This window comes from Acinonyx jubatus, chromosome F2, assembly GCF_027475565.1.
Source record: "Acinonyx jubatus isolate Ajub_Pintada_27869175 chromosome F2, VMU_Ajub_asm_v1.0, whole genome shotgun sequence".
In the NCBI taxonomy this organism is placed as follows: domain Eukaryota; kingdom Metazoa; phylum Chordata; class Mammalia; order Carnivora; family Felidae; genus Acinonyx; species Acinonyx jubatus.
Genome location: NC_069394.1, coordinates 13081316 through 13098703, shown reverse-complemented (window position 1 = coordinate 13098703; position 17388 = coordinate 13081316). Strand labels below are relative to the sequence as shown.

Genomic DNA, 17388 nt, shown 5'->3' with positions numbered 1-17388 from the left:
CACAGTTTTTGTCTCAACCATCTGAGAGTAAGTTGCAGACATGCCTTTTATCCCTAAATATTCAGTGTGTGTTTCCTAAGAACCAGGAAATCCTCTCACGAACCACCAGGTGACAATCAATCGAATGCAGGACATTTAGCGGGGCTACACTTGTATCATTCAATCCACAGGCCACACACAGTTTCATCACCTGTCCCGGTAATGGGCTTTGGGACCACGCTTTCCTGATTCCGGATCACCACTGCTCTCAGTCGCCATGTCTCCTCAGCCTCCCTTTATCTTGGAACAGTCCCCTGGCTGTTCTTGACCTTGATGTTTTGGACGAGTCCAGGCCAGTCGCTCTGTAGAACATCCTTCGGTGTGGGTTGGGGCCTTCATTCCTGAAAGTTTATACGGTACCGCTTGCTTTTCTCCATGCTCTGTAATCCTTGCGGTCCTGCAGGGCTGGTTTGTAATACGCAAACTAAGGCGTAGGAAGGTCAAGTGAATGGTCCACGGACACCTTCCTGGGAAGTGGCAGAGCTGGGATTCAAATCCAAGACTGGTCTGTGTGCCCAGCAACACGGATAATGACGGCACGTAGACCCTGAGAATAACTAGGTGTTAGTCAAGCACTTGCTCTGAACCAGGCGCCTTACTTAGCACGTCTCCTGAATGCATCCTTGCCCCAGCCCACAAAGGTAACTGCTCTTATGAGCCCTGATTAACACGTGGTGATCAGAGGCGTCAAGTAAACTGCCCAGGGTGCACAGCCATTAGCTGGTAGGACTAGCTCGGACCCCAGCAGCCTGTGTCCTGAGTGCATATGTCACCTCTGCGTTCAGCCCTGCTGGACCTCATAGAATTGGGGGCAACACTGATAATACCTCTGATGTCCTTCTGGATCACTGCTGGGGCCCCGTGCTGAGCCAGGCTGGAGGCTTTCACCGGCTTGTCTGGCTTTGCTGACTTTCCAGGAGAGTCCTTTCCCCAGGCCTTTTCCAGAGGGAGTAAACACATCCAGGGCTGGCGCCTGCTCTCAGGGGCTTCTTGGGGACAGCTGTCCCGTCCATCTACTTCTGCAGGTGCTGTAGTCCACCTCGGTGGCATTTTGATGATTTCCAAGTCAGGGATCCCTGTGTAGTCTTTCATTTCATGGCCAGCTCTCTCTCCTGCCAAGCAGCCCAGGGCCTCCACCTCCAAGTGGCTGGTCCTGGCTGCCTTCAGCGTACCCAGTTGGCTCCATTGCCCAGGCAGCATATAAGTGGCATTCGAGGCCAACTGACCCGATGATATGCTCTCGATCGTTAGTTATTCAGTACTGTAGGTCATACTCTGTGCCCTCACCTTCCTGTCGGAGACAGGAAGATGATATGGCCCTGCCTCTGGGTTGTAGAGCAGATGACCCCTGGGCACAGGACACACTTGCAATTCCACTGGCAGAGCCAGTGAGGGCCCTGAGCACAACAGGAGAGGGCCTGTCTCTGTGCCCCAGTCTGCCTCTCACTTCCTCGGGACCTTGGGGTTGTGGGCACTCTGATTCCTTATTCATTTGGACACAGCATTGGGCCCCAGCAGTGATCCCAGGCCGCATCAGGGAAGCGTTATCAGCATCCTGAGAAAGCCCAAGGCCCCCTGGTTCAGATGCAGGGTATCTCTGTCACCTGCAGAGCAGGTGAAATGTCCCGTCCTTGAGACAGAGTGTCAGGCAGGACGTTCGTTCTTTGAGTAGCAGCCGCCTCACCCAGGCCCCAGCACAAGCGACGTGTCAGACTTCCCTAAGCACCCAGCTCTCTCCTGTGCTGCCACTGATGGATTCCTGAGGAGTAGCCAAGAGACTCCTGTCACCCTGTGCTGGACTGGTCCCCTTTGTCCCTGGCTTGTCTCTGTGGGTGGGAAGTGACCACACCGGCCGTCAGGCTCAGTGCCTTGAGGCAGGGCTGTGACCGTCCCCATCTTGACCGCCCTGGCCGGCGCACGACTCCCCACCCCCGGCTCTGGCAGCCAGCACCTGGCTGGACTGGACCCTGGGAGAAACTTGGAAGTTCTGGTTCCTCATTTTCCACGGAACATTGCTCTGTGCGTGTGGTTTAAAACGGTAATTAAAAACATTCATCAATTTGGTTGCCTTGGAAAGAGGTTCTTGTTCCGCAGGAGCTGATGCGTATTACCGCCGCTGTTCTCTCCAGGAGGAAGCAGTGAGCTTGCAAAGCGGTGATTCGGCTGCAGAGTCACGCCTGGGTGTCGGGCAGCCCCCGTAGCCTCTCCGACCGTTAGTTTCCAGGTCTGTAAGATGGAGATGGGGCTCATGCTGTGCCCTGCCGTCCTGAGGTCATGGTGAGTGCTCGGGGTGGCCCTGTGGGGATATGCCTCGGCAGGGTGCCCTGTACCGATGGTGCTTGTAAATGACGCCGTTAGCTTGATCTGGTACGGTTCTCTCCTGCTTTCCTGTCCGTAGAGCACCTCTCGTGCGTACCGCCGTTTACTGCTGGAGGCACAGCCGGAGGATGGCTGAGTGTTAACCCACTGCATGGATTCCCAGGGCTTCGCTTGTTCCCTTGGCCCCGAGGACCGAGCCCCAACACCAAGTCATCGTGCTGAGACAGGAGGAGGGGAGGCCTTTTCCTCCTGACTGGGAGGAGACTACGAAGTTAAGGCCCGAGCATTTGCTTAAATGATGTTCTGGGCATTTCTGAGTATTCACAACAGGTCCGGCCCCATGCTAAGCTCTGCAGAGGCTCTCACTTGACACTAACAAACCTTTAAGGGGCGCCTGGGTGGCCCAGTCGGTGAAGCGTCCAACTTCAGCTCAGGTTGTGATCTCACACTCCGTGAGTTCGAGCCCCGCGTCGGGCTCTGTGCTGACAGCTCAGAGCCTGCAGCCTGCTTCCTCTCCCTTTCTCTCTGTTCCTCCCCCGCTTGCATTCGGTGTCTCTCTGTCTCTCAAAAATGAATAAACGTTAAGATGAGAAACTGAGGCTCAGAGGGTAACTTGCTCCAGCCCCTAAGAATTAGACTCTGGTAGACCTGGGATGCCAATCTAGGCGGTCTAACAACCAGGGAGCTGGGCTCTTGCCCTCTCCAGGGAATAAGGCGAATGCATTTTGACAGTAAGGCACAAAAGTGCCTTAAAAATAGGGAGGCGCCAGTGGCTGGAGCGTAGATGTGCCCAGGAGGGCTTCCTTCTGAGCGGGTTGCCAGTCAAGGAACTTCCCTGAGTGCTGGGGGTTGAGCCTCTTTTGGTGGGTGCTGGGTGCTGGGGCTGGACAGACGGGCGAGCCCAGCACCTGGTGGGAGGAGACAGGCACTCCTGGGCTTGCAGAACTGCTGTGGGTCCGTCTGCAATACTAACACGTTCAGGGGAGGAGTGTGACAACCAGGGGGCCTCAGAGAAGCAACCTGTGACCAAATTTTTCCTGGAGGAGAGAGAAGGAGTGGACGGTGGGGAATCCAAGCCACCTGGCCTCTGCTGTGGCTGTGGGGTGAGCGTGTTTCTCCAGCTGTTCCCCCACTTGAGGGTAAATGCCCTTGCACAATTTGTCAGTCTTATTCTGAGCCTGTGTTCACTCGCTCCATCTTCTTGGTGATTTGGCGGCCAGGGTGCCAGGGGTCTTTGGGGTACAGGAGGGAGGTCTGGAATGGGGGAGAATCACCCCGTTGTAAATGTGATTTGGCTCTGCTTCAGGTGCCTTAGGCCCCTCCAGAGCTGGTAAGACCAGCAGCGGCCCCCTCGCCCCTTTCCCCCCAGCCCTTTGGGCCGATTATCAGTTAGGATAAGAATCCCTGGTGAAGCTACATTTTTTGTTCCCTGAGTAATGCATGATGTCTACCGATCACATGTTACCAGATGACAGTGTTGAGCTCAGATAAAACTTACATCGAAGTTAATCTGACACAGCTTCCAGGGTTCATATTACCCCCATCATCTGTGCAATGGGCTGGGCATCCGGGGACAGGACATTCTCAGAATGGAGTTACTGGGTGTGTTTCTCATTTCCCTCCACCCAGACTTCCTGGACTCAGGTGAATGGAAAAGCTTTAGCGGGGGAGGAAAACGTGATCGATCAGCCAGGGCTTTGGAGTCAGGAAGACCTGACTTTCAGTTCTGGCCTGGCCTCTGAGGTGACTTCTGAAATATGGAGCCATCGAAACTGGTCTTATAGGATTAAATGGCTTAATGCAGTGGAATGTCTAACTCGGTGCTTGGCACATAGTGGTTGTTCAGTAAATGTCTGCTCTTCTGAAGTTTCTCATTTAGCATGTATTAATATGCCCTTGGTAGTTTTTCACAGCATTGAAACATCTCATCCATTTTGTATAAGCATTAATACTAATAATTTTCGGTCCTTTTCTTGCATGTTTACAGAATCCTGTCCTACCTGAGATTTTGGTGCCTTCAATCTGAAAAAAATACGCGTCCCTCTGGTACTCTAGAGGAACTTGAGAACAATCCTTCCCTGAACTAAAGCCAGACCATTGTGGGATTTGGAGACTAAAGGTAAGAGATTTCTTCTCTTGAGCTTTGTGGAGCAAAAAAAAAGGCCTTGGGAATCGGCGATCTCCTGCAACACAAGTTGGGGTGTGGTTCTTGACTTCTTGGCCTCGCTTCCTGTGCTGGTTTGAGAAGCTGGCTTCCCGTAATCTCACCTTGACACACGGGACCTGGTTCTCGGTGTTCAGTGGCCTCAGTGCTGTGCTTTCGGAGCTCTCCCTCTGGCCCTGGCCGAGGACGGAGCCCACCACCTCCTAGGGGGGCTACCCCAAGCCTTTCTTCCTGGCAGAAGGTGACGGGTGCTCTGGCTGTCCTGCTGAGACATGTGGGGACGGCACTGGAGGAGCGTGAGGAAGTGCATGGGGAGCAAAGCTCCTTTTGGGGCTGCCTGCTTCCTGCCTCCGTACATTGAATGCTCAGTCACACCAAGCCAGAGGCTGCCTCGGGGGAAGGAAGAGCTGAAAGCCTGGGATTCAGGCAGACCCCAGTTTTCCTGGTTTTGCCACTTGCCTCGTCTCAGGTGAATCTCTCAGCTGCTCCCAGCCTCAGTTTCCTCATTTGTAAGATAGGGATCGTATTAGCTCTCGCCTCAAGAGGATGTTGTGGGTATTGAATGAGATAGTGGAGATAGTTCAGCCGGCTGCCTGGCATGGAGGAGGAAATGCTCCAAAACAGGAGGGTGTTTTTTTTTTTTTTTTTTAAGTTTATTTATTTATTTTGAGAGAGAGAGAGAGAGAGAGAGAGAGCAAGCACATGCGCAGGGGAGGTGCAGAGAGAGAGAATCCCAAGCAGGCTCCACACAGTCAGCGCAGAGCCCAGTGTGGGGCTTGAACTCACAAACTGTGAGATCATGAACTGAGCAGAAACCAAGAGTCACATGCTTAATGGACTGAGCCCCCCAGGAGCGCTAGGGTTTTGTTTTTTTAATTCATTAACTATACCGTGTACGGTTCCTTCCAGGCAGCAGGCTATTTTGAAGTCCGTGGTCTGCTCTTGTCTCTGCCTTTCACCTACCGCCAGGTCTGTCTGGGCAACAGCTTGTGCATGCTACACAGACAACCCCTTACCCCCGCAGAGTTGATTACTTCCTCTTCCAGACTGTTGCCGGCGCTCTAGGGCGTGCTTCCCTCATACCACGTCATTCTCTCCCCAACCCGAGCCCGTGCCCCCAGTCACTGGTGAGAGCAAAAGACCATCTTACCCATCCCGACACCCCCCCGACACTCTTGTGGATGTTGAAAGGACAAAAGGAATGAATAATTGAAAAGGAGGAAGCAGAGAGTAAGAGAAAGAGAGAGAGAACCAAAAGAAGAAAGTTTCTAAAGACTGACAGCAAAGAAAGAGGTCAGTTGAAATAAAAACAAAACAAAAAAACCCGCAAGATGTTGAAAAGAATAAGTCACATAGAAAAAAGGAAACCTGATCCAAGTGGGGGCTTGTGAGAAGACAGGTAGGAAGTCAGGGTGACAGGATAGCAGGGAATGGTGTTCATGTGCTCCTGGTGTCTTTTCTCTTGTGTCTTAACTGTGTCCTGGGTGCATTTGTATCTCTGATCTCCTGTGTCCCCGGCAGTCCCGTGACATACATGATGGTGAGCGGGAGACCCCGCTCTTCACTCAGGGCGGGGGAACCGACACACATCTGGGTTCTCCAGACTCCCCACGGGCATGGAGGGCTGCGGAGGGGCTCTTGTCCACTGGGGAGGCTTTGCAGAGAGGGTGTTGCAGCCTGAGGCTCTTGGAAGGCGCATGTCAGTAGGAGCCGAGCTGCTTTACGGTTGGGAAGCCCCCGCATCCTGTGCTCAGCACCCCAGTGCCCTCCTATCCCGCATTTCCACGTCAGGATCCGATTTCCCACTTTGGGGACGGAACTCGTCTGCACCGAGTGCAGCTGACAGGCCTCCTGTGGAAGCTGTCGTGTGCTCCTTGGTCCTCGTGCACTCAGCCAGTCCTTGCGTTTTGCTTCCAGAGCCCCCCCGCTCCTGATCCGGGCGGCCGACTTTGGAAGCAGGACTAGTGCAGGTGCCTCTTCTGTGGTCACTGTTTTTCCCGTGGCACCTGGAATTAGGGCTGGTGTTCCAGCTGTTCCAGCTGTTCCATTCAAGGGACAGGGGATGACGGGTCTCCAGTCGCTGGGTAGGGGGAGCTGGGAGATGCATCGAGCCGTCTCTTACAGCCGTAACCATGGCAGAAGTGAGCAGCGTCGCCTGCATTCTGTGGACAGAGGAGAGGCTGGACCGATCTGTCTGGGATGATGGGAAAGGAATTTCCCCAGAACTCAGCTGTTGGGGAGCACGTGGAGGGAGCAGGAGGCCGTGCTGGGGCTCGGAGATGCACCGTCCTGAACGGGTCTGGGTAGGGCTGCTCTGTGCCGGGGGCTCTGAGAAAGGCATCGGCACCGTGCTTGTGCATGTGGTCTGCCCATCCTGAAGGCACTGCTGTTCCACTGGGGACCCGCCCACCTGCACCCCTGCCTTCCGTGAGCCTGCCGTGGAACACAGATCCCACAGTACACCTGCATTCTCGCTGCTCCCCCCCTGCCACGCCCCCTGTGACCCTGGACAGGTCCTTTCCCGTTCTCCAAGTGTTCGTTTCTCAGCCACAGAATGGACCAGCCCCACCTTGGGTTGGTCTTGAGGATCCCAAAGCTGGCCTGAGAAAATGCTCAGCAAAAAGGGAGCCCTTATTACTGGCTTCTCCTCCACTTCCTTCCTTACCTGTCTGCTTCTGACAGGTTATCCTCTCATCCCGGCCCTTCCTTGGACATGCACACAGGCTTGACTTCTTCCCTCTGACCCTCACCTTGCTCTTCTGGACTCCTCCCCTGGCACCAGCACCCCCTGGGAGCACCTCCCGGCTCCTGCCTGATTGGTATTCTCAAGCTGCCCCCCGACCCTGACTTTTGGGGAGAGGGCATCTGAGAGCTCGTGCCTGCCTGCCTGCCTGCCTGCCTGCCTGCCTGACCGTGGGCACGAGCCCACCCGGGTGTTCTCTAGCCACAGGCTGCTTCCTGTGTTCACTGCCTGCAGCACCGCAGGAACTCCTGGCCCACTCGGGACTCTGGGCTTGAAACAGAAACGTTTTTTCAGAACACCTCTGCTATTAGCCCATTTTACTATTACTCTGTTTCTTGTGGTTTCATATTGAGGTTTTTGGCTCATTGCATTTGACCTGGAGTTTATTTTTAGTAGTGAAGACAGAGTTCAGTTAATGTCAAAATGTGAGGGCAGATGCAGAAGAGGGATTCGTAAGTCTAGGGGAAAATGCACCTAATTTTGTTTTTTTCTGATAATATCTGCCACACCAGCAGACGCTGAGCTTCCCTGGTGGTGCTACCGTGGGCTTATGCCGAGGCAGCGCCTGGTGTCCGGGCTGTCCCCTGAACACGAAAGTGCTTCTGGGACTCTCTTGGTCCCACCAGTCCAGCAGCTGGCCACACAGATGGACAACCACTACAGTTATCGTTATGCGCGATAATTATTGTGATTATTATTAGAGTAAAGGCCAGGCTTTGTAACTTCGGCTCTTACTATCTCCCCCGTGGGCTTCATTGTCGCCAGAAGCAGCATACAACTTTCTTGAATATCAGCTCTTTCCCCTGCACTGGAAATATTTTCTGAGGAGGCTACGGGTCTTGCCCTCTGTGTCTAGTCCCAGCTTTTGGCATCGGGACAGGAGTGCAGGACGTGCATGGGCAGTGTTTTCTCGGGCTGACTGAATTTGAGGTGCTTGGGGTTTGGGCCAGAAAGTCGGAAACAATGTAGAAAGTACTCCTCTTTCTTTCTTTTGTTTTTGCTTTTTTTTTTAGATTTGACCATCTTTTTAAAAATATTTTTTTAATTATTTTTTAAAATTTAAATCCAAGTTAGTTAACATGTAATATAATATAATAATGTTTGCAGGAATAGAATTTCGTGATTCATCAGTTACGTATAACACCCAGTGCTCATCCCAACAAGTGCCCTCCTTCGGGCCCCTTGCCCATTTAGCCCTTCCCTCCACCCAACACCCTGCCAGCAACCCTCAGTTTGTTCTCTGTATTTAAGAGTCTCTTATGGTTTGTCCCCCTCCCTGCTTTTATATTATCTTTGCTTCCCTTCCCTTACGTTCATCTGTCTTGTATCTTAAATTCCACATATGAGTGAAGTCATATGACACTTGTCTTTCTCCGACTTTTTTCACTTAGCATAATACCTTCCAGTTCCACCCACATTGTTGCAAATGGCAGGATTTTGTTCTTTCAATGGCTGGAAAGTACTCCTCTTTCGAGGGCCCCCCGGTCTGCTTTGGGAAACATGATAAGCACTGCCATGTGCTTACGGACTTTCAGTTTGTAAAGTTCTCCCTCGTCTTTTCTCCTGTCTTTTCGTCCACGACTGTTTACTCAGAACCTGCAGCATCCCAGTGTGCAGGGTGCTCAAGTGTAAAGGAGGGAAAAGCCACCTTTATTTCTTGCTCTGAAGGAAATCTGGAAACGGAGACTGGCCGTCTGGATCCCCGTGGTCGTGGACCGCTTACCAGTGCCACCCCAAATCCGTACGTTAAAACCCTAATCCCGAATGCAATGGCCTCAGGAGGTGGGGCCTCTGGGAGGTGATGAGGTCATGAGGGTGGAGCCCTCACGATGCGATTAGTGTTCTTATAAAAGGACCAGAGAGAGAGAGAGAGAGAGAGAGAGAGAGAAGCTTCTCTTCACTCTCTGCAGTGTAAGGCCACAAACCGGAAGACTGTCTTTTGCACACCAGGACCTGAAATCTGCCAGCTCGTCTTGGATGTCCAGCAGCCAGGACTGGGAGAGATGAATGTCTGTCATCTAAGCCACCCGCTGTGAGTGGCATCCTGTGAGAGCAGGCTGAGCAGACCGGGACGCCGTATTTCACAGATGAGTGGACTGCAGACTCAGAGAGGTGGTGTTGGTGAGGCCTCCCTGCTGCCTGCTGCATCTCAAGTTCGAACGTGCATCTTCCGAATCCGAATCTGATCTGCAGCCTGTCTGGACTGTCTCTTTGCGGCCCCTCACCTCCGCATCTGTGTGTCCGTGTGCCCCTCTCCCGTGATTTTTCTCTGCCGTCTTCCTTTCCCCGTCTCCCAGATCTTTCTTCTGAAGATGAGGGTCTTTCTCTCCCCAGTGCCTCTTGGGGGAAAGGGATGAGGGGATCACGGGACTGCTCTGTGGCTGCTGCCCGGGTGGAGGTCTCCCTCTCCGAGTCCCCCTCCCCAGCACCTGCTGTGGTGGCCCTGGCAGGATACAGCCACTCCTCCCGGTCCACCTACCCTGGTCCGCATCCCCACCGTGAGCCGGGTGGTGCCCCAGCTCTGCGGAGACAACAGTGGATAAACACACTGGGGGAGACAGCATTCAAACAACTGTATTTGTGTAGTGTTATGGACTAAATGTACGCTCTCTACCCCACCCCCAGTGTGGCTGTATTTGAGCGCAGGGAGTACGGAAGCTTACTCGAGGGTGAGGCCCTGATCTGATCGGCTTAGTGTCTTTCTAAGAAGAGAGGCGGCAGAGCTCGTGGGAGAGCTACACCTCGTCTCTCGTGTGAGGACGTAGCAAGAAGGTGGCTGTCTGTCTGCGGAGAAGAGATCTCTCACCAGAGACCGAAGGGGCCAGAACCTTGGCCTCAGACTTCTAGCCTCCAGAGCTGCGAGAAAATAAATGTCTGCTGTGCAAGCCACGTGGCCTCTGGAGTTTAGTTACGCAGCCCGAGCAGTCTAAGATGCATGGCGGACGCACGTCTTGGGCCACAGGCCACAGGCTGTAGGGAGGTTTGATTGCCTTGGCCCCAAAGCTCCTCTTTACGTGTCGGGTCCTGGCCGACAATTTTGAACCTTCACAGTCCCATCTTTAAAGTAAGGTGTCCCGTTGGTGTGCCTGGGTGGCTCAGTCCGTTAAGCGTCCGACTTCGGCTCAGGTCCTGATCTCATGGTTCATGAGTTCGAGCCCCACGTCGGGCTCTGTGCTGATAGCTTGGAGCCTGGAGCCCGCTTGGGATTCCGTGTCTCCCTCTCCCTCCGCCCCTCCCCTGCTTGTGCTCTGTCTCCGTCTCTCTCAAAAATAAGTAAACATAAAAAAATATTTAAATGAGGTGCCCAGTGGAGCGACCATAAGAGCTATTCTCTGTTCTGTCTGTCCTGGCGCAGGGTTTCCCTCAGCCCCGCCCCGCTGACAGTTCTCACTTTGTGTCTTTCTTGCTCGCACAAGATCCGCTCTTTACCGAACACTCCCGTGGTCATGGCATCAGGCGCCTGGGAGTCGAGGCAGCCCTGGAGTCCCCCGGTCTTGCTCTTTGTGACCCACGGGGCTGCCTCGCGTCTCAGATCCGCTCCCCGTGTCGCAGGAGCTGCTCATGTCGGTCGCGTGTGCCTTCTCGCAGCCCGCCCGTCTGCTTCCTCCCGACGCGGCTGAGCACTGGGGGTCCTACTAGTTGCGATTAGGCACCGCTAACAGGGTGCTGCCTTCAGGGGAGTAGTAGTGGTGTTGGGTGGGGCACGAACACCAATAATACAGTAGTAACGCGCATGTATTATTCATAGCGTTCCCAACACTTTCCATGTATTATCTCATTGTTCAGAACGTGTGAGGGGGTGGAGGTTCAGTAACACACCCTGGACGGCAAATGAAGGCATCTTCCCATGGAATGTGTGTGACGCACAGATTAGTACTATGTGCTTTTGCATCATTTCAAGCTCTTTTTATTTTCTAACTTGAGGCTGATATCCAGGAGCTCTTACTAATGAGAGAACCGTTAGCTGAATCGAAGTAAGGGCTCCACATCCTGGGTCGGTCCATCCCAGTGGGTCTCTTGGTGCCTCTTACCACGGACGGCCCCTGTTCCCTCCCGGATGCTTCCCAGCTTGGGCGCCAGATTCTCTCCAGTGAGAAACCCTTCCTGCCCTGCTCCTCTGGGATCCGGGTTTGTCCGGGGGACTGGCTCCAGTGGGTTTTCTCCTCGGTTTGTAATGAAATAAGTGACAGAGCCCCACATGGCACACAGCTGTCTTGTGGCCTGGCTCCTCTGAGATGCGGGTGGTTCCAGAAGCCCTGTGCTGCTGCATTCTGGGTCCCTGTTGTCACTGAGTAATGACCAGCCTACTGGGAATTCTCATTCTTCTTCTCCAGCCATTTTTCCTCTAGTTGTGTCACTCTTGCAGAATCGGTTGTAGCAGGTGCCTTTGGGAAGAAAACACCCATCCATGGGATAGATGCAAGCTGGCCTGCGGGGTTCCTTTTATCCTCCTGCAAAGATGAAACCTTTATTAAAGTAGAGAATTGATCTGCTCTAGCTTCGGACAGCGTTCAGCCTCAAGGACTCATATGGCCATTTTTCTGCTGTTGCAGAGCTGAGGCACCCTGGCTTCAAGCCTGTGGGAAGTGAGATGCATTAAGGAGAAGTTTCATACAAATAAAAATACGAAGGGGTGCCTGGGTGGCTCAGTCGGTTGAACGGCCAACTTCGGCTCAGGTCATGATCTCACGGTCCTTGAGTTTGAGCCCCGTGTCAGGCTCTGTGCTGACAGCTTGGAGCCTGGAGCCTGCTTTGGATTCTGTGTTCCGCCCCTCTCTCTGTCCCTCCCCCGCCCGCTCTCTCAAAAATGAATAAATGTTAAAAAAAAAAAAAAGTAAAAAAAGTAATAATAAGAGGAAAAAAGATAATTTAAACGCCATCCTCTCTGATCTTGCTTCTTCCCTGGTGGACTGGGGGGCACTTGAGACCGTAACTGGCCATGTGGGGGAGGGGTATGGGAAGGGTCCCAGGAAGGAGACGCGAGCCCTGGTCTCTGCTTCACCACTGGGAAGAAGGCTCTTGGATGCTTCTGAGCCTCAGTTTCCTCCTCTGCAGAGTGAGCTGTTCTGAGGACCAAATGACATTGTTGCCTGGCTCCTCAAAGACACCTGAGATGCTCCGCCCCTGGCCACTGAGCTGAAGGGTTCATTGGCCATTTGCTACGGGCCTTCGGAACCCGATGGTCTCCAGTGATAAGTGAAAGCAGCGACTGGCTGGCTGCCAGAGTTCCTCCCAGCTTACACAGTCCACGTTCACACCAGTTCCCTTCCAGGCTGATAACATTTTCCAGAGTTGAATGGGAACACTGGAAGACAGTCATCACAGGAGCAGAAATGCAGGGAAATATTCCAGATGTCATAATTTTTTACCTATACCCCCTGTGTGTCCACTCCCCCGTGCCTATCCTTCACACACGTTTTTTTAACAGACTTTATTTTTAGAACAATTGTACGTTTTACCAGAAAATTGTGACAGCCTTTCTGAATGGTCTCATATACCCCACAGTCAGTTTTCCTTGGTATGAACCTTTTACGTTACTGTGGCACATTTGTTACAATTAATGACCAATATCGATGCATTATAGTTAACTATCATTTATATTTTTTAGATTGCCTCAGTTTTTACCTGATGTCCTTTTACTTCTAAGGATCCCATCCAGTATACTATATTACATCTAGTTGCTATGTTTCTTTAGGTTCCTCTTGGCTGTGACAGTTTCTCAGACTTCCCTTATTTTTGATGACCTTGACAGTTTTGAAGCGTACTGGCCAGGTACTTTGTAGATTGTCCCTCAGTTAGGATTCGCCTGATGTTTTTCTCAGCAGTAGACTGGGATAATGGCTTTGGGAAGGAAGACCCCGGGGGCAGAGTGCTATTTTCATCACATCATTTCAAGGCTGTATGCTACCACCTGAGTAATCACCGTCAATGTTAACCTTGACCACCATTTGTCAGATTTCTCCATTGTAAAATATTCTCCCTCTCCCACCATCCCCCCCACCCCCAAGCGGACAGATGTCACTATATATAGCCCACACTTAGGGAGTGGGAGATTATTCTACCTCTTGGTGGTGGAGTATCTACGGCGACTACTTGGAATCCTTCTCCGTAGGAGATTTGTCTCCCAGCCCCCATGTCTGTGTCTGTGTCTATGTGTGTGTATGTGTCTACATACATCAGTGTGGCATCACAGATGTGTATTATATTTATTATATACTTTGGATTACAGTTCAGTAGGACTTCATTTGTTGCGTTGCTCATGTTTTTCCAGCCTTGGCCCCTGGGAGCCCTTCCGGTTGGCTGCCTTGTCCTTTTGACATACCCCCTCCGCCATTATTTTTACACACCTCCCATTATTGTGGCAGTTTTTGTTTGTTTGCTTGTTTTTGAGCATTTACTTACTTTCTGGCACTACCTCTGGATTTCCTGCCCCAGACATAGAGTCAGCCATTTCCCCGAGGAAATTTCCCCTGGTTTCTTTTGTCAGAGAATGAGATTAGAAACCAAGGCGCAGGTACTAGATGTGCTCATTGCTACTGGGGTGTCACTGCTCCTAGGCCTTCTCAGGGATAGCGATGAAATATATGTGTGTAGGGGCGCCTGGGTGGTTCAGTCCATTAAGTGTCCCACTCTTGATTTCGGCTCAGGTCCTGATCTCATGGTTCGTGAGTTTAAACCCCACGTCGAGCTCTGTGCTGATGGCATTGAACCGGGTTTGGATTTTCTCTCTCCCTCTCTCTCCCTGTCTCTCCCTGTCTCTCCCTCTCTCTCCCTCTCCCTCTCTTCCTCCCTCCTTCCCTCCTTCCCTCTCTCTCTCTCTGCCCCTCCTCTGCTCATGCTCTCTCTCTCAAAATAAAGAAATAAAATTAGAAAAAAAAAATGTGTGTGTGTGTGTGTGTGTGTGTGTGTGTACTAACTTACATATACCCACATGTGCATAAATATTTGCATGAGTATCCTTCTGGATCTATATGAAGCTAACTGAATTCATACTGATGTCCCAGCTCTAACTCATGCACTGTTGAACAGACTTGTTTTTTTTTTTTTCAGCCACATTGGTTGGCAGGGGGTGGCGATGAATGGTGAGGTCCAAAAGTCCACGTGGGCAGAAAGCCGTGGCTGAGAACACTGGACTTTTCCCTGTGAGCAGTGTGGTCTCATGAGCAGAAGTGAAGGTGAGCCAGACACAGTGGGACAGAGGCTCAGAAATGTGTACTGCCCAGAATGCTTGTAGACCAGGAAGCTATCACAGGCACACTGGCCTTTGCATAGCTCTTTCTGGGCCTGTGTGCCTTTCATGGTCTTTTGGCCTTCCTGTCCTGCAGGAAGCTTTTTTCCATGTCACCCCTACTGCTTGGCCTCTCTTTCCACACTCCTGAGCCCCCTGGCTTACCCCATTAGAATGTGCCCCTCCCTCTCTCCCTTCCTTCCTTCCTTCCTTCCTTCCTTCCTCCCTCCCTCCCTCCCTCCCTCCCTCCCTTTCCTTCCTCCTTTCCTTCCTCCTTTCCTTTCCTTTCCTTTCCTTTCCTTTCCTTTCCTTTCCTTTCCTTTCCTTTCCTTTCCTTTCCTTTCCTTTCCTTTCCTTTTTTCTTTCCTTTCCTCCTTCTTTCCCTCCTTCCTTTCTTCCTTTCTTTTCCACATCTTCCAAGTAGACCAAACCTTTGAGAGAAGCCCTGTGTCATCTCAGTTGTGACTCACACAGCCCCCGAAGTGAAGGAGAGGCTTCATCCATTCAGCTCCTGAGTTTGTTGGGAAAATAAAGCTGTGGACAAACACATGCCCCTGACTTCTTGGAACTTGATGCTCGCCAAATGGGCATGAAGGCATTCACATACACTGTGGGATGCCCCCCCTGGTTTCCTTTTCTGCCAGGTGTCTCGAGCTCATTTATCTCCAGGGCCAGGCAGGCAGCGTGAGGGAGTGATGTGGGCCTGGTGGGCAGGCAGCAGGGATTGGTGGGGAACTGGGAGGCACACAGGGCTGATGAGGAACTGGGACACCTGGTGTGACGTACGGGCTGGGCTGCCCAGCTCGGGTCTGTGCCTGACTAGTTGTTTGTAAACTTTTTGGCTCTTGCCCCCGTGCATGCCCAGCATAAAGGGAGTGGTGGCCAGCCCGCGGTTTCTGGTTCCAGCCCGGGAGGACCGCTGGCCCAGTGTGGCCAGATCTGATGGCTCCGAGGGGACTGCAGGCCTGGGAGGGAGGAGGGCCCCGCCCCTGCCATCTGCCCCCTGTTCCTGACATGGTCACCGCGGCAACTCTTCCTCCCCTTGGCAGCAGCATGTGGTCCCGTGCCAACAGTGGCTTCCAGTTTGCAAGCATGTTTTTTTGGTCCCGCACTCTGGGCACCAGCCTCACTGGCTGTTCTAGGAGATGACACCCCAGCCAGGACCCCCACAGGCCCCGCCAGACTTCTCAGAACCCCACTCTCGCGCCCCATCCCTGAGGGGGCGGGCTGCCTTGGGGTCCTCCTCCTGCCTGTTCAGTAAACGGCTCTTTGTCTGAAATTGTGCCTGTTGAGGCGACTGGTGTGCTTCCTCGTCCCAGATGGGACCCTGATTAACACGCAGGGCGCCTGTCCGTATTTCCCACCCCTGTCTCCTTCGCTCAGCTGAGCTCGAAGCGGGTGTCCAAACTTGTGACCCGGGGGCCCCACCACCCACCTGCAAGCCCTTCCTGGAAGGCCTGCTGGCCTGCAGCTTCCACTCACTGCTGGCCATCCTCACCTCCTGCTGCTTCCCACGGCCACGGGCACTCCCGGGGCGGCGGTGGGGGGGGGGGGGGGGCCCGCCGGCAGCCCCTGGTTCACAGCCCGCTGAGCAGGGCGGGCGGCGATGCTCTGGGTTTTCCACAATGAGCCCTGGTCCCCGGGGTGGGCCGGGCTCCTCTGTGTCCGCAGAGGCGTGTCCCCCCTGCAGGGTGGAAACAGCCCCGTCAAAATGAACCAGGGCAGCGCTGACGGGAAAGTGAGGCCAGCGTGGGGAGGGCACATGGGCCGGTGCTTGCCAGGGGGTTTCCTCCCTGCCGATACCCCACAGGAGGCCGCTTCTGGCACGCTTCCTGCAACCCTGCACCCCCCGCCCCCACGGCCACTCACTGAAGAGTGTCGCCTTTGTGCCAGAACAGCCCTCCTCCCAGGATTTTCCCCTTGCCCCCTGCCCCAGCACCATGGCCTGAACTCGCCCTCCTTACAGGGCATGGCGACAACCCTTTCGTCACTCCACTGCCGAACCCGTATGTTCCTTGGGGTGCAGTGTGGTGGATGATAAATCATGATATTCCTCGGTCTTTCTGATTGATAGCGATCATTATGACAGTCACCTGTGTCCAAAACCGGCCTTCTTCGTACATGCATTCCGTCTTCCTGGCGTTGCTTTGCACGTTACCTTCCTCATTCAGGACCTTCCCGAATGGGCTGTGTGGATTTATCGGGGGTGCGTATTAGTTTGCCAGGGCGGCTGTAACAAAGTACCACCAACAAGGTGGCTCAAAACAGGAGAAACGTGTTCTCAGACAGTTGTGCAGATCAGAAGCCAGGAGGCAAGATGGTGGCAGGACCGTGTTCCCTCTGAAGGTTCTAGGGAAGAATCCTTCCTCTCCCCCTAGCGTGTGGTGATGTCTGCCAGTCATTGGCCATCGTTGGTTTGTAGCTGCACCTCCCCTCGCCTCTGCCTGTGTCCTCATTTGGGCTTCTCTCTGGTGTGTCTGTGTTCAAATTTCCCTTTTCTTAAAAGGATCAGGTCCATCCTAATCGCAGATGACCTCACCTTAACTTCATTACTTTATTCCTTTTTTAGGAAATATCTTAATTTCTTTTTAACATTTGTTCATTTCTGAGAGACTGAGACAGAGCATGAGTCTCTGAGCGTGAATCTAAAGCAGGCTCGAGGCTCTGAGCTGTCAGCACAGAGCCTGATGCAGGGCTCGAACCCACGAACCGTGAGATCATGACCTGAGCTGAAGTCGGATGCTTAACCGACTGAGCCACCCAGGCACCCCGAAAACGTCTTCATTTTTGTAAGCTCCATAGTATCCAGACATTTATGTGTATAAATGAAAAAAAAATACTTATGCAGAATTTGGGGGCTGTGCTCAAACACGAGTGTTGAGAACATACTCAAAA

General features: G+C 52.9%; 1 long non-coding RNA gene across 5 annotated transcripts in view; it reads left to right on the top strand.

The window, feature by feature from the left end:
* Window positions 1-17388, top strand: part of LOC106976892 (uncharacterized) — a 368177-nt gene that overhangs the window by 144428 nt on the left and 206361 nt on the right. For all 5 annotated transcript variants that reach the window (XR_008292651.1, XR_008292649.1, XR_008292650.1 and 2 more), the window contains exon 3: window positions 4346-4477. This is a non-coding gene — a long non-coding RNA (uncharacterized LOC106976892). The remainder of the gene's footprint in view (window positions 1-4345; window positions 4478-17388) is intronic.